The following is a 16,080-nucleotide window of genomic DNA, read 5'->3' as shown; positions in this document are numbered from 1 at the left end:
GTGTACGGGGGAGGAGGGTGGGAGGGGTGGTGATGATATATTGATCTTTGAGGGCTTGGAGGAGTGCATCGTCTGAGAGGGGGAGCTGGTGCAAGATACGTGTGACATGCTTGCGTTGGGTGGCCTTCGTGTGACCCGGGTCCAGGAGATATCTGAGGAGGGACCAGGTGTCTTTGAGGCCTAAATTGCCACTCATGCGATCGCAGACCTGTCCCCATTGTTGATGGGCCAGGTCGCGTGCATGTGTTTCAATCTCGCGTACGAGATGAGCGATACGGCGTTTGAGGGGCCGATTGTGTTTTTGATTGAGCCAGCGCCTTTGCAGGCTGGCATGTGCTTCCCACATGTGGAGGAGCCGGCTGTCAGCAGCCGACGTGTCCTCAGGTTCGGGAATGGTGGAGGTAGCGCGGGCGACATCGCGGTAGAGACTGGCGGTCCATTCAGAGAGGTCCGTGATGGTGTTCGGGGTTAGGCGCCGAAGTTGGCGGAATTTGTCCCAATCCACCACCTGTGTCCCTCGTCGTTTTGGCGAGGTAATGGAAGAGATATTGACCTCTGTGGAAATGATATAATGGTCGCTGCCAAAGGAGTGTGTCGTGTTGATCCATCGGCTGTCGCGAATGTGTTTGTTAATTGTGAGGTCTGGGCTGGTGTTGTGCTGAACACTGGAACCAATACGGGTGGGGATCGTGGTGTCATTCAAAAGGGAGAGGCCTCCGTCCTGAATGAATGACCACAGGGAGGTGCCTTTGCGACACTTCTTGCGGTACCCCCAACTGATGTGATTGGCGTTAAAGTCGCCCACTACCAACAGGGAGTTGTTCGAACTGATCGAGAGCGTCTTGCGGAAAGCCGCAAGAAGAGGGGCAGGAGGACCTTTTGGGGGGCTATAGAGATTAGGGATGAAGAGGCTAAGTGACATGCGTGTGGGAGGGAGAAGCTCCAGCAGGAGACCGTCTATGTCGTGTACCTCTAATGGGTGCTCTATCGCAGTGAGATTGCGATGTACGAGCGTGGCGACCCTAGTCTCCGGCTGGGTAGAAGGTTCGTATGCGGTGTAGTTTCGGAGCTTGACTGACGTCAGAGTTTCCTGAAGCGCAATGACCGCGGGGGCGTCGCGGCTAGAGAGGGTTTGTAAGTAAAGCTGCAGGTTATCTCGCTTTGAGCGAAAACCCCTGCAGTTTCACTGCCACACCTTAATGCGTTGGGGTGTCGCAGCCATGTTGGGCAAAGACGGAGAGAGCGGAAGATGCAGGGGGTGGCGTATGACCTCTGGGGAAAGGCAACAATCTCATCGTTGTCAATCACTGCCCGCTTAAAAGGCGCATTTTGAAGCTTGGAATTGGCAGAATTCTGTGTGGTTATTAGTGCAGAAACGAGTAGCACTGCCGACATCCATAAGCGTAGCCCTAATGAGTAATTCACGGCATGCATGGCAGCGAAAGCTTGAGCAACGTACGATAGAATGTGGTACGGTAGGCGTAAAATGTATACGAAAACAAAAATTTCAAGCAAAAGTCCGAAGTCTCGGTAGGAAGGAATAGTCGAAATTAGTCGCGAGCAGCTGTGAGGTCGACTTGTGCAGTAGTGACCAAGGATGAGGAAAATAAAAGAGAAATGATCAAGATACCAAGATTAGGCTGACGAGCATTCGACATGGGAAGGAGCGCCCAAGTATCTGTCAAAATGAAACTATATACTGCCTGCCCCAACGTTGTCTTTCTTTTCGCAACCACAGTCACCAGCATGTACCGTGACCACGTGATCGCACTGCTATTTTTGTCATTCTTGCCAAAGATTGTTAACAAGAGGAACGACTTTCTCCAATAAATTGCTGTCATCGCCTGCTCCTTATCGTTCCTGGGTCGGATGATACTTTTCCTGGCATAGAAAAAAATTGTGTCATATGTTCACCGTGCTTACATATGATAGGTGTAACGTTAACAGACCGGAAGCGGGCAGAGTGAGTGAGGGAACAAACGCGGGTTAATGACATTCTAGTCGAAATCAAGAGGAAAAAATGGGCTTGGGCAGGGGATGTAATGCGGAAGGGAGATAACCGATGGCCTTTATGGCAAGAGAAGACAAGCGTAGCAGGAGCCGCAGAAAGTTAGTTGGGCGGATGAGATTAAGAAATTTGTGGGAATACGGTGGCCGCAGTTGGCACAGGTCAGGGTTACCTGGAGAGACATGTGAGAGGCCTTTGCCCTGCAGTCGGCGTAGTCAGGCTGATGATGATGATGACGATGATGACGAGGATGTTGGGAAATATGCGGGCAATGCAAGCGCTACACGCCGAAGCCTTGCGGTGGGCTTCTATTAAACGTTGGTTTGCTATCTTTTTCAGCGTTATCCTTACTTCACAAATAAAAAAAGAAACTACTGTTTTCTTCCTTTCTGCCCTCTCCACTTAACCCTCAATAGGCTATTCATTGAACAGCTGTAAAAGATAAGCGCTCAGCATGCAACCCATTCTAAACCAACGTTGTTGCTTGCGCGGTTTATTGTTGTTATTTCGGTGCTCACGCGCTCAGCAGAGAGCATTTCTTGTGTGGCATAGAGCGTCCGGGCGAAGGCAAATACCTCCGTCCTCACTCACTTGACAAGGTGGCTTAAGATTTGCCGCTGCCTTAAGCGAATAGACCTTCTCTGCTTACTCTTAGCTGAAGCCTTTCAGCAAAGACTCCTTGCGGTTGTCGTTGAATTGGTCCCGTGTGGCTGCTAAGTTGAAACGGAGAAATTTGCTTACAAAGAATAGGTAAAAATTTGGCGTGAGCGATGATTCTTCGGCCTGCTATCCTGCACTATGCAAGGGTAAGAGGGAAGAGACAGGATTGGAATAACTGGCGAAGCAGACGAAAGAAAGGTGGAAAAAATGAAAGGTCGGGCAGGCTGCATGAGCCACATCACTGTAGAATGGCACCAAAAGAAGAAGACGACCGGAAAAAGCGTCACAACCCGAGCCGAGAAGAAGAGGAAGAGTGAGCTGAAGACAGCCACGACTGTTCTCCGAGGGCACAACGGTAACGACCGCTATGGGCGGTGAGTAAGGCCAGCAGATTCACCTTTGTTGTCTCGTGTTCAGAAATTGGCTAGTTACGGGTGACGGCGAATATCTCCGTCCTCACTCCCTTGACAAGGTGGCTTAAGATTTTCCGCTGCCTTAAGCAAATAGGCCTTCTCTGCTTAGTCTTAGCTGAAGCCTTTAAGCGAAGATTTTGGATGAACACTGGAGTTCTTGCTGAAGTACTACACTTGAAAAAAAAAAAGGCTCCCGCCGCCTTCGTTTACAGATAGAGGGGATTTAAAAGACGCCTATATAAAAGTGCGTGATTTAAAAGTGCGTGATGATGACCTTTGCAAGTGCCGCTTTACTCCGCCATTATCAAGAATGTAATAATAAAAAAGCCAAGACGCTGACGCATGAATCTTAGCAGGATTTAATCAAGGCTTACCTGAAATTAGCGCATTTTAAAATTGTACATGATACAGATGATAACTTCATTTCTTAGCACGAAGAGGGCCCGCACTTATCTCCTTTACCAGAAGCCACGAAGGCTGCTTAACGTTGATATTGGTGATGATGATGCATTTTTATGGCCCAAGGGCTTTTGCTATCCAAAGAGCGCCATGTCACAGAGGTTTTTCTACTCAAGACAGAGCCTAAAACCCATTTTCGAAGCATTGAACTCCTTTGAAGCCGAGCACCAGGCCATCGGAATGCTTGCACACATTGTATCACCGGTGGTTACCCGAGGTTACTGGTGATCGAACCCTACCCCGCATGCGAGGCGGTTGCTCAAACGAGTAAGCCACAAATTATTTACACAAAAAGAAATGTGTACAGGTTGTGCGGGTGGTTAGTTCTGCTCTATCATGAACTAACCACGCGCACAACCTGTACAGATTTCTTTTTGTGTAAATAATTTGTGTGTATTACCTCTCCCGCTATCCTCTCTCCCTGTCCCCTCCCCTCTTTCATTTCATTTCTCCATCCTGCCTGCTATCCTTTACTTCCGCTGCCCCCGCTCAGGTGCTTCAGTATCGATGGCAGATGCCGGGGCTAGCAATAATCTTGTCATCTCTTTTTATTATTAAAACCACAACAACTACTCCTACTACTACTGCGGCAGGTTTGTTAACGTTACTGAGCTACTTAGATTGCTGCGTCAATGCCCTGCCTATTGTGTTTGGTTGGGACAGCATATCCGTGCTTTCCCGGAGGCAAACCCATCGTGTAATGCTCTCCCAGAGACCCCTTTGTCACCAAGGTTTGAGCTCCTTCGCGCTTGCTATATGCAGGCTGGGAACAATTATCGCTTGATGCACTCCTCCCATTTGCGTTCAGTGAAGCAGTCTTGCACCCGCCTTCCTCAAAAAGCAAAGGTTTTAGCGATTATTCGCTGGTTATTTCAAATGCACGGACGTGAAACCAAACAGGATTGACCCGAGTTGAACTGTTACCTTGAGTTTGGAGCTCTTTGCTCGAAGATGTCCTACGTCAAATGGAGGCAATGAAACGACAGACATCGACGTTTACAGGGAATTGCATTGATCTATACCGGCTTTTTCAGCGAACACTTTCAAAAATTTCCCAAATTAGCTTTTTGGGGTAAAAATACGTCTTTTGCCGCACAGTATTCCCAGTGTTGGCGGTTTCTTTAACCCACACTGACATCGCACAGTACACAGGCCTCTAGCATTTCGCCTCCATCGAAATGCGGCCGCCGCGGCCGGGGTGGAACACGTGTCGTCCGGGTCGGCAGCCGAGCACCATAACCACTATCAGACAACGGCTGCCTTCTTTACGGAACGGTAAGGGCGTACGGAAGAGAAAAATAAATTGGCAGTTGCTTAACTTGGCTAACCCTGGAAGTCAGCGAAAAGTAAGGACGCTTGCTAACTGTCTGAGGCTCGTCCGTGGCAGCTCCGCTACACGCTCGCTACACTCGTTCTGTATACGTATACCCACGCGACCACGTGGCTATGAGGTGGTATCGCATGGTCTTACGACACCCTCATTGGATGTCATCACGTGGCTTCACATCACCCCATCGGATGTCCTTAAGGTAAAAGGTCAACCCAAAGGTCACCAATGTTCATGATCAAACGTCACAGGTCAACTGAAGGTCAAGAGGTCAACTAAAGGTCATGGGTGAAGACAGGGGTCATTGGTTCGACACCATAACTGCACCACATATCGTCATACATTGCTAACGTGGTTGGGCTGAAGGTCATTCTCTGGCGTACGCGACGACTGCTTTACTTAGTGTAGTGAAGCTGTTCGCTTCACTTACCCTGCATACAATATACAACGTTCTTGAATATTAACCACCTCCGCTCTGCGCCTCGTTGGCGAAGTCGAAAACGCTCGCGACTGCTCATACGATTATCTCACTTCCGGCTCTTCTCGAAAGTCTGAGCCATTTCATGCGGTCACTGTCTCGATGAAGTGTTTTCCTGCAATCTTCTCGAACATTGCGCCTCAAAACATCCATGTGCTCTGTTTACAGACCTTGAGGGCACCTCCTTTATTGAAGGTAAGCATACTCTTCGCCCGAAACGCATGCGTTTGATATCAACGCAGACGAGTCCAGTCTCACGAAACTAAACAGGGTATACGGTCGTTTTATACAGTCCTAAGATTTGCACTTCTTTCATTTTGTACATTTCGCGATACGAGAATAGCCGCAATAAAATCAGCAACTTTCACTGAAGTGATTTAAGACAGATGCAGTGAAGCGTACTAGCTTGGCTCATGTTCGATCGGGCTCTCCAACACGCAAGCACATGACAAGTAGGATAAAACTAAGAAAAACATATGTCAGAAATCATTACGCTCGTTGTATCTGAAGCGCGAAACATTCCTCATGATACGTCGTAACTCACTATGAAAACAACGACGCAATGAGAGCATTTCGTGGTGTTGTTCGGGTACACTCGTGAGATCAGAGGTATACCTCAGTGTATTGCACAGGCTGCAAGGCACACCGTACAGGTCTCTCAAGAATTAAGAGGCTTGCAAATTACGGCGGTAGCTGGTTGTTCTGGCACACGCCGATGCCTAACTTCACGCATATTTTCGAGCCTCCTCTTTTGCACACCGTCCTGCTTCGCTACGTTACCTTATGGCTGCACGTCTCGTGTTGAGTGTCCTCATTCTAGAGAGACCCCCTCATTGGGGCACTGTGTGACCATGCTGACTTCAGTCGAATGAGTCGGCGCATGCTTGGCATGACTTGGCGGGAGTGTTAGCGACACGCGACTGGTGAAGCGAAGGGTGCCTAGTGGTATTGAATATTTTTATACTGCAACCTCGCTTTAGGGGCACAAAGAAATTTCGGTGGCATTGCTTCAATACGAGACTTTGCTGTTTTATCTGCTTTAGCTGAGCCGATAACATGAATCAGTAACAAGTATTTGGGTTAAAAAATTACGTCACGGTTATTCCTTAGTCTTCGTCTTTGTCTAGTGCTATCTGCAACTTGCGAAGACAGAAGACGCCACTTCAGCAACAACTTATGTTTGTCATTCTTTAAACAGTCAGTTCGTTCGAGCAATGTAAGTACATGCCCAAGCATTCCCTTCTTGTGCCGTCTTTTGTTGTGAGCTAATGAGTTGCATTAGTCTTAAGGAAAGGTGCATTTAGAATGCCTGTCACGCGCACACAAGATTTGGAACGTCTTCTAGCCCACCCACGCACTTTTTCCTTGTTCTGTGGTCAAGGTGGTAGGTCCTTTGAATAATTACATTTTTTGCGTGGCGCGCACTCTATACACGAATATGCCTGTATGTGAATAAAAAATGGAATGAGTGCACTCTCTTTTATAAGAGCGAGTGCACTAGAGGGCTGCTTACTTTCTTTTTACTCCTTTCTATTTATAGTGCAGCGGGAGACGAAAGACAAAACAGTAACAGATTCAAAACCGCACGAGAGATTCGTCTCTGTCTGTGTCTTTCGACTCCTGCTGCTCTGCACATTGTTTATCAAGCATGCACTAAAAAATGAACTAGCCACGAGGCTATTATCTCTAATAAGACAGTAATTACTCATTGGCATCCACCCGAACGCAGTCATACGGCTACCGAGAAAAGCTACACAGCTTTCTCAGGAACTACGCACTCAAAGAAAAATTCGTCCTGGTGCGGGGTTCGAACCCGGGACCACCGCTTCACCGGAGCCGCCGCTTTGCCAGCCGAGTTAACCGTAACGGCAAGCTCATGGTAGAGCGAGAGCGAATTGATCAATAACTCGAAGTGGATGCCAACGAGTAATGACTCCCTTATTACAAATTTACTCCACCTTGGGGGATTCCCCTAAACATTTGAACAAATATTTTGTACCTCTCAGCCGAAAATTCGTTCAATCGAAACGTGGCTCGCAGGGGCAAGTAGGCAGATATGCACGCGTTAAATCCTCTTTGTTCCTAGATTTTCGATTAAAGAAACTCGAGTTTTAGCTGGCTGGCCTATCTACACCTGTTCGTCTGTCTTCCCCAACAGTTGGTAGCTACTGGCAAATGGAACATTAGGTTGAATTTGCGAAATGATCATACGAAACATATTCATCACATAAATCACTGCACTCAACCGCGTGCGATTGAACATTAATGCGAGAAAGTAAATGTTAGAAATGTAATGTTCTGAATTATCTTCCTACCTGGTGACCTCTCATGGTCGGTTTAATAAATTAGCAAGAATTCACACAAAGATCCTGCTTGCTGCTAGTTGGTACATTCTAAGGCTTGAAATGCTTGGAGCGCGACATCTACGCGCAAGGCGCATAGAAACGCTGGCATTGAACTAGACGAGCCGATAAATATGACCCTGTACATGTGTGCAAAGATAATCGGTTCCCGTTAAATTTTAACCAGAGCAAAAGTTTTTGAAGACGGCAAAAAGAAATTCGGAACGAGAGACTGTTGAAGCTCATCAGAGAAGCCGGGTCGAAATGTGCAAGCGTGCCCTGTACTGCCTCTTTGCATAAAGGACATGTTACTCTTTTGACAGGTTATCGGCGATGGAGGCGCTCAGTTTTTTACCTTTTATTTATCTCTCTTTCCCTCCTTCTCACAGTGTATGCAAGCTTAACTGCCGCGTATTAAAGGGCTGGGCAGTGAGCGTTCGTGTATATCTTGCATGATCCAGTCGCTCCAAGTAATTCAAGCCTTACGTGCTGTTTTTTTTTTGTTCTCTACCTTTTTGTCGGCTTAAGCGGCACACGATGTCAAAGATGGCACTGATATTATAATTATTTCCTGCGCAAAACTTCTCATATCTCATCCCAGCTGGCGCCCGTCGAAGCTCGTCTCAGGCAGCACGCTCTCATCACTAGAGAATGAATTAGAGTGTGCATAAAGCCTTGCAATGACCAATTGCGCGCATCGACAGTTTCTTTGGGACAGTTGTTCCGGGGTGGTGCAGGTTACGCATGTGACTGTAATTATTCTGCTTAAGCGCGACAAAGTGACAAATGCGTGCTTCCCCCTTCTTGGAAACAAGGCATTTCCGCTAGTCTATTACGCCGATCTAGACGTTTTTTTTTCTCCACACCAGCGCACTGACCCTACTTTCGAGGCGCATATAGATGCAAGTCTATGTGTATTAATAACGCGGCCTGCGTTCTTAATCGTCCGTGCTTAGTTAATTAATATTAATTAATAATTGGTTTTGGGGGAAAGGAAATGGCGCAGTATCTGTCTCATATATCGTTGGACACCTGAACCGCGCCGTAAGGGAAGGGATAAAGGAGGAAGTGAAAGAAGAAAGGAAGAAGAGGTGCCGTAGTGGAGGGCTCCGGAATAATTTCGACCACCTGGGGATCTTTAACGTGCACTGACATTGCACCGCACACGGGCGCCTTAGCGTTTTTCCTCCATAAAAACGCAGCCGCCGCGGTCGGGTTCGAGCCCGGGAACTCCGGATCAGTAGTCGAGTGCCCTAACCACTGAGCCACCGCGGCGGGTTGCTTAGTAAAGCACAACACGTTTTCAATATACTGGAAAAATCAGTATGAACTTAATTAGTGCACATTTACGTGCACTTTACGAAAAGAATTCTCACCCAATTTAGTTTCGCATTCGTTCAGCCCTGTAATCCTTTTTTATTTTTATTTCAAAAGCACTCACCTTCAGTAGCCTTCGAGCCGTAGGTGAACATGTATGCTGTCCAAGAAGACTTCTTGCCAGTGACAAGAACTACATCTGACACTGTTCTAATGGTGCACAATAAATATTATCTTTCAGGCTGCATTACTGGTATACCATTTATTGAAAGAAAATGGCTGCGGTTCAACACGCTGAACCTAGTAGACGAGTGAAAGCAAAGCCGGCGGTATTTACAGCGAAGAAAGGTGTAACGTCATTGCTACGTAATCTCATGACGTCACATCAGACGATGCGAATCTCAGCTCTCAAGGTCAAGGTCAAAGGTCAAGTGACCACTGGTCATCGTTTACGTAGATGCTGGTCATTAGCTATGACTACGTCATACAGGCATTTCATGGCTATGCGCAGCAAGACACATAGTCATACACTGCTTGTCTTGGGGATATGTGCTTGGTTTGACCTTGGTCGGACATCAAGGTCAATCGCGCAAAGCCAGACGAAACTTGTACCAAGTTGTACCTTGCGTAGTAGAGGTTGCGCTCTAAAACAGCTTTTCGTTTTGATCATAGAATTGTTCAGTGTACCAAGTACGAAAATAGGAACCTTTCTGTCTGTGACATTTATTAACTTTTATCGCTTTCCGCACAGCGAGCATCGCCGACTCAAGTCAGTATGCAAAATAGCCACTTTCACTTTCTTTCGGTGTTTTTATTCGTTGTCCTTCTCCGACGCACTGGTTTTATTCGCCTAAAAGGACACGGAATAATCGGTGTCGCTCCTACTGTGGTGAGATATTATGAGCAGATACATGAATCTGCCTCAGTGCTTTAGAAAAGCACATCCCTAGGGCCTTACAAACAGGATATCGATGTTGTCCTCTTGGTCTTTCACAGTTTTCTTGAGTAGTTTCGAAACATGTCTTCCATGTAAAGTAGTATTCGTTCAGTGTACGATTTACGGAGCTTTGTCAACGTGGTTTTCATAGGCAAAATGCATACCTTCGTTATTGCACCCGAACACAAGTAATGTATCGCATTTTGTTGATACAGAACGCAAGAAACAGCACACAGGATGGACAAAACACACACCGATACGGAGCTATTTCAGATGCAGCTTTATTGCCCTTGCCTCGCCTAAAATGCATAGCAAGCTGCTATAAGAAAAGATAAAGGGGAACGTTAACACAAAAGGCATAGCTATAGGTAATCAATACGTGGGCCTAGCGATGGCGCATGTTGTGCCAAATATGTGAGCTCATTTTTCGTCACTGATAGCCAAGGCCTACTCACACAATGTTCATCTGCCTTTCTGATCAAAAGTGCTGGAATATATCCCTAGTGTCTTCTTCTTTGCGCTTAGCAATGACACTGACGTGTGTAGTGCTTGCATTCTCTATAGCGGGCAACAGGTCGCCTTTTTAGGCAGTTTTTGCCCATTTGCCGGACAATCTTTTCCGCAATATGGCAGTACACAGTACTCAACTCATCTGTACAAGATACAAAGGGATCGCTCTGCTTTATGGTGCATTGAAATTGTTTTGCGGACTACGTCGTTGGCTTGAATTTAATTCTATAAATATATTGCGTATAGAAATATATAAACAACAGTTTCGACTCTATGACCTTCCTTCTTTTTGTCCCTCACATTAGCAACACGCCGGTAAGTATAACGATTAGATCCAAATCACTGGCGCAGTGATAATTTTAAGAGCGGAAGCTCATACTCTACGATCCGCAACTTTGAAGGCAACTGATGTCGCGCTGTCACCTCTAAACCGGAGGTGTGGGTGACGTCATACCACGTGACTCGCCGCAGCTGCACCGCTCCGACCGCTGGCGCAGCGGGTCTCGCCGCTCCGCAGACCACGTGACTCCTCCTCTCCTAACCACGTGACTCGCTTGACCTGTATATCGCGCGCCCTCAGTAGTCGCTCAGTCGCGCTTCGCGAGATCTTCCGCTCGTCTCACTAGGTATAACAGAGTTAAACCACGGCTTGTTTTTCTTCGATTGCGGCTGGCTTATCCAGCGTGCACACGAGCCGGATAGGTCCGGGGAAACCACATAAAGGTGCATATGCCACCGAAACAGGGGGGGGGGGGGGGTGCAAGGGGGGCGTACGCCTCCCTCAATATTTTTCCAGCGGGGGCAACGTTCAGATTTCTGACAGTTAAAACAATTCGGTTCTAGGACTCTCTTAAAGCAAATCACGGTGAGGCTGAGCTACTTGGCTTCGTAGCCGGTCGCAAAGCATTTCGTATCTGAGTAACCGAAACCAGTCATGCCCCAACAGAATGCGGCTATTGGACCCGTGTACATGATGATTAGCAGAATATAAACAAACTATGCACAAACCTTTTAATGCAACTGGTCACTTCTCGTGCGTAAAGATTCCCATGTTTAAAGCTTCCGATTTCAATACGTTTAATTTTGCCGTAAATCTTTGCACGGTTTGTTCGTTCGCACCCAAAACAGCCGGCATGCGACTTTATCACTTTGCTTTGTAATGCGAGATGCGAGCAAACTTATCTTCAATGATCGTGGCAGCGTGCAAATGCTTCCACATATTTCCAGATTGTTGTAGTTGCTTTACGTTCTTTATCACGAAGGTTCCTTGCCAGCTCTGAAGTGAGCTCGGCCAAGAACTACAGGCATTCAGTTGATGACCGCCGAGGAGGCTTGTTGCTATCGCCGCCGCCGAGTCATTCAGCTCTTAGTGGGCGCAAGTCAGCCGCTTAAACAGTTTCTTTTGGAAGCCTTTTCATTGCCTTCCTAACTGCCGGAGTGTCGTCACCGCAACGTGACAGTTTTACATCAACCTTTGAGCATAAAATTGAATATAATATTGATTACGTTGTGACATTCCTTGTGTGCTACGAGGTACATTCCTTGTGTGTGCTGCGAGGTGCATTCCTTGTGTGTGCTGCGAGGTTCCGCGTATTTTCGGCGCGGCGTAGACGGAGACCCAGATGACAGCGGCATCATCAATTACCCAGCCATGCACTTTGAGTGACGCCCGGAACGAAGGGGCTTAAGCCCAACCGGACCCAACCGGACCCGCCGCCGCCGCCGCGGGGAAACAGGCTTTATCCTCCCCAATTGGCGTGGCGGTTTCAGGGGCGGCCCTCGTCGGCCACACAAACTACCACCACCTCATCATCCACTGCTCCCTCCCCACGCTCCTCAGGCTGGGGAGGACTAACTAGTTTTTTGTCTCGGTATCTGGAGCCCCGCTGTAGGATTGCTTAGGGCGTGTCTCGCCTGCTTCTCTTTGTGGCTCCCCACGGCGCACGTTTTGGCAGAACCTGGCGATGTGTCCGCGACCCTGGCAAGCGAAGCATACGATTTCTTCAAAATCTCGCATACCGCGCCTGTAGCTTTGTGGCGGTCTCCGGTTTCCAGCGAATGGGCGCTGTTGAGCGCGCGCTTCAACCTGGCGTTCTACCTGCTGAGATAGCAGCTGTTCTAAGCGATCTAATCGCTCTGTCAAGAGAGCAACCTCAGGGTTGAGCACCGCTCTCTCTATGACGCGCACTCTCGCTGCGGCTGTCGTTAACGCCTCATTTCGTTCCTCATCCAATGCGGCCTCCACGGCTTGGTCGAAATTGCTCGGCTTGCGCGAGAGCACGAACCGGCGCACGGGGTCTTGCAGACCAGCCACGAACAAAGCGGTCATTTCCTCTTTAAGTATATCCTCCGCGTATTTCTTCTTTAGCTGGTCTCCTTCCTCCTCCCTGCTTAACGTATCGCGCGCTAAGCGCTGAAGCCGCGACGCAAACGTTCGCACGTCCTCCCCTACCATCTGTACGGCGTCACGGAACCTCTGTACCCGCACGTGACGTGGTTCAGTGTCGAAATGCTCAAACGCGAGCTTCTTAAATTCCGCAAATGATTTTGTGGATTTTACTTTTTCGTCTCGCCATGCAAAATCATGAGCAGCTTCTGCCATCTTACACCTCGCCATTCCCAGAATTTGAGCATCGGACCATCCCCCCATTTTCCCAATCTCTTCTAGCATGGAAAAGAAATCGCAGATTGGAACCCCTGTCTTATCTCCCGTAAACGTCGGAATGACGCTTCCTAATGCCAGCATGCTTGCTCCGAGCGACGGCTGTGGAGTGGGAGCTCCCTCAGATAAAGACATTTTTTTTTCAAGCCCTCCGGTGCCTCAAGCCTCTCAAATGGGGGTAAAAGTCCCACAATCAGTCCCGTGATTCCCTTTTGATTACAATTTTGAAGTCATGAATGTCACAGCATTCAGAGGACATTTGCTTTTGAGACCCCACTTCTGACACCAGTGTGACGACCCCCATAATGCGCAGGTCCACACGGGACGGAGAGGCAAAGAGACACCGTATGGCTCAGTTTAAACAAACAGATATATTGAATAATCACACATGATTAAGATTATACATCAGAGGCTGGGGCGTCCGAGCTTACGTGCCGACGACTTCATGGGGGCGATGGAATGGCTCCGGAGTTGGGCTCGAGCGGTTGCTGGCAGAAGCTGCACGCCGTCGGGCTTCGGCGCTGAAGGCCCTCTTGGCGAGCGATGTCGTCCTCAGCTCAGACTGGACTGGACTGCATCCGTTTACATGTGCTTTTAAGCACTTGATTAACAAAGGAGTAAGGGCGGTCATTTCCAGTGGCCCGCCCAAAGCATCAATTCTCCAATCAAAAATAACATGCGAGATGGGGACAACCCCTTGGGTTGGGCTTAGCCTCGAACCCAGAGTCTGTTAACAATACAAACTAAATAAACAACAAAAACGCCACCACTCTCTCTCAGGTGAGAGTATACACAGGCTCTCTCTTCGGAGCTAATCCTTGCCTCAGGCATGCATACCGCCTCCCACCATCGGTCCGCGTCGCTCGTCAACAGCAGAGGAGGGGGCGAAAGGGCCCACGATGCTGCCGCGCTACCGACGGCGGGACACAGCTAATAAGCATGAATGGGTTCGTCTGTTGCTCCGGGAAACCAGACTAAGGGTCGCCCCTGTCTTCCCACATTCTTGGCGAGTCTTGCCTGTCCGCCATGACAGGTGTCCGTCACGGCCATCCTGGGAATGCGCTTTTTGTTCACTAGCGCCTGTCTTTCCACATTCTTGGCGATTACTGCCTGTCCGCCATGACAGGTGTCTGTCACGGCCCTTCTGGGAATGCGCTTTTGTTCACGAGGCACGGCGGGAAGCTGTGGGTGCCTTCCCGGCGATAGCCCACGTCGTAAAGGGAAGGAGGGGGGGCTAGGGCTTTCACTTGGGCGCACAAACATACCACCGCATCGTGGTCTCGCCCCCCCTCACGTGTTGAGTCCGAGGGAAAGAATGTTGTCTTCGCGGTAGCGCATAGCGTCGGCTGTGGTACGGCGCGCTCTGGATCGCTGACAGTTCCCTTGTCCTGGAATGTGCCCGGGAGGGCCGCCCCTGAAACCGCCACGCCAATTGGGGAGGATAAAGCCTGTTTCCCCGCGGCGGTGGTGGCGGGTCCGGTTGGGTCCGGTTGGGCTTAAGCCCCTTCGTTCCGGTCGTCACTCAAAGTGCATGGCTGGGTAATTGATGATGCCGCTGTCATCTGGGTCTCCGTCTACGCCGCGCCGAAAATACGCGGAACCTCGCAGCACACACAAGGAATGCACCTCGCAGCACACACAAGGAATGTACCTCGTAGCACACAAGGAATGTCACAACGTAAATGAGCATTAAATAAATAAATAACAAAATAGGCTTGAAGTCTTGCCCCCCCCCCCATTCTCAAAAAAAATTCCTGAGTGCCTGTATGCCACCCTGTAACATAAAGATCGATTAAGGGGTGACCATTTTTACTCTTCCATGCTCAAGCCGCGCCGTGACCTTTTACGCACCTCAGGGAGTTCATCAATCTGAAACAGCTATGCCTGCATCGGCGCATAAATTCTTCTTCAGATAGGGTGAACTTAAGGAAGTGAAGAAGTTCGTAAAGAGTCACAGCTATCTGGAGAGTGCATCGCACTGTCGTATTGCATGTAGCCACGTACTAATATAATTCGGCCGCAAGAATTCCAGGAGCCTGCTTCTCATACGTCAAGACGAACAGCTAAATGCAATAAACAGCACTTACGGTAATCCAGGGTGCCTAGCTAGTTGTGCAGCACGTTGCCTAAAAGGTTTTATGGACAAATTCGACCCTTTTCGACACGTTTCTGATTAATAGAGGCTCAGTACGCATTTTTTTTGTGCTTGTGAAGACCCTAATCAGCTTTAAGCTGAACTGGAATGCACGTGTTTTGCGACTTAAATATAAAAAAAAATTGGTTGGACTTTTCAAGGTTATATGACGAAAGTCAGAAAATGACGCGCTTTTCGCCACTGTCCCTAAAGAAACAACACCGATGCCATAATATCCGGCTGGTCTCATTCGTACGCAGCGTTCTGCGCTTGTGTAAACCTTGCTCCATGTTATGTCACCTACCCTGTATACTGACGCTGCGTCCGGGCAATATAAGATAACTGACGGTTATTTAGCTTGATAGCTCCAAGAATGCTGTAGTTAAGCTTGTCTGCAAGCAAGCAAGCAAGGCGAAGGACATAAGCCGCAGGTGATGATTATGTACCTGCACATCTGTTGAAGGACGGTAGGGACACTGCGATAAGGGAGCCCAGCTGTAGGCGTGTATCGTGAGTGCCTGGCGCAGCTGTGCAGAGAAAAGCAGCAGCAGGAAGGGACCCTCCGAAGCTGCAGATGCAGCTCAACGGCAGCCTCACTGTGCCAGTGTTGAAAGCTAATAAGGAGGGAGCCAAGCCTGAAATAGTGATGGATTTTTATGGCGCAAGGGCCTATATGGCCAAAGAGCGGCATGACAAAAGATATTTTCTCTTTCTCAAGGTGGGGTAAAAGACCCACTTCCCAAGAATTTCCCCCGAAATAAGCCGAGCACCAGGGCAGGTGAAAGCTTGTACCCATTGTATCACCGGTGGGTGGCCGGCGGCACTGGGGATCG

The sequence above is a fragment of the Amblyomma americanum genome, chromosome 10 (genome assembly GCF_052857255.1).
Source record: "Amblyomma americanum isolate KBUSLIRL-KWMA chromosome 10, ASM5285725v1, whole genome shotgun sequence".
Lineage (NCBI taxonomy): Eukaryota > Metazoa > Arthropoda > Arachnida > Ixodida > Ixodidae > Amblyomma > Amblyomma americanum.
Note: the sequence above shows the minus strand (reverse complement) of the source record.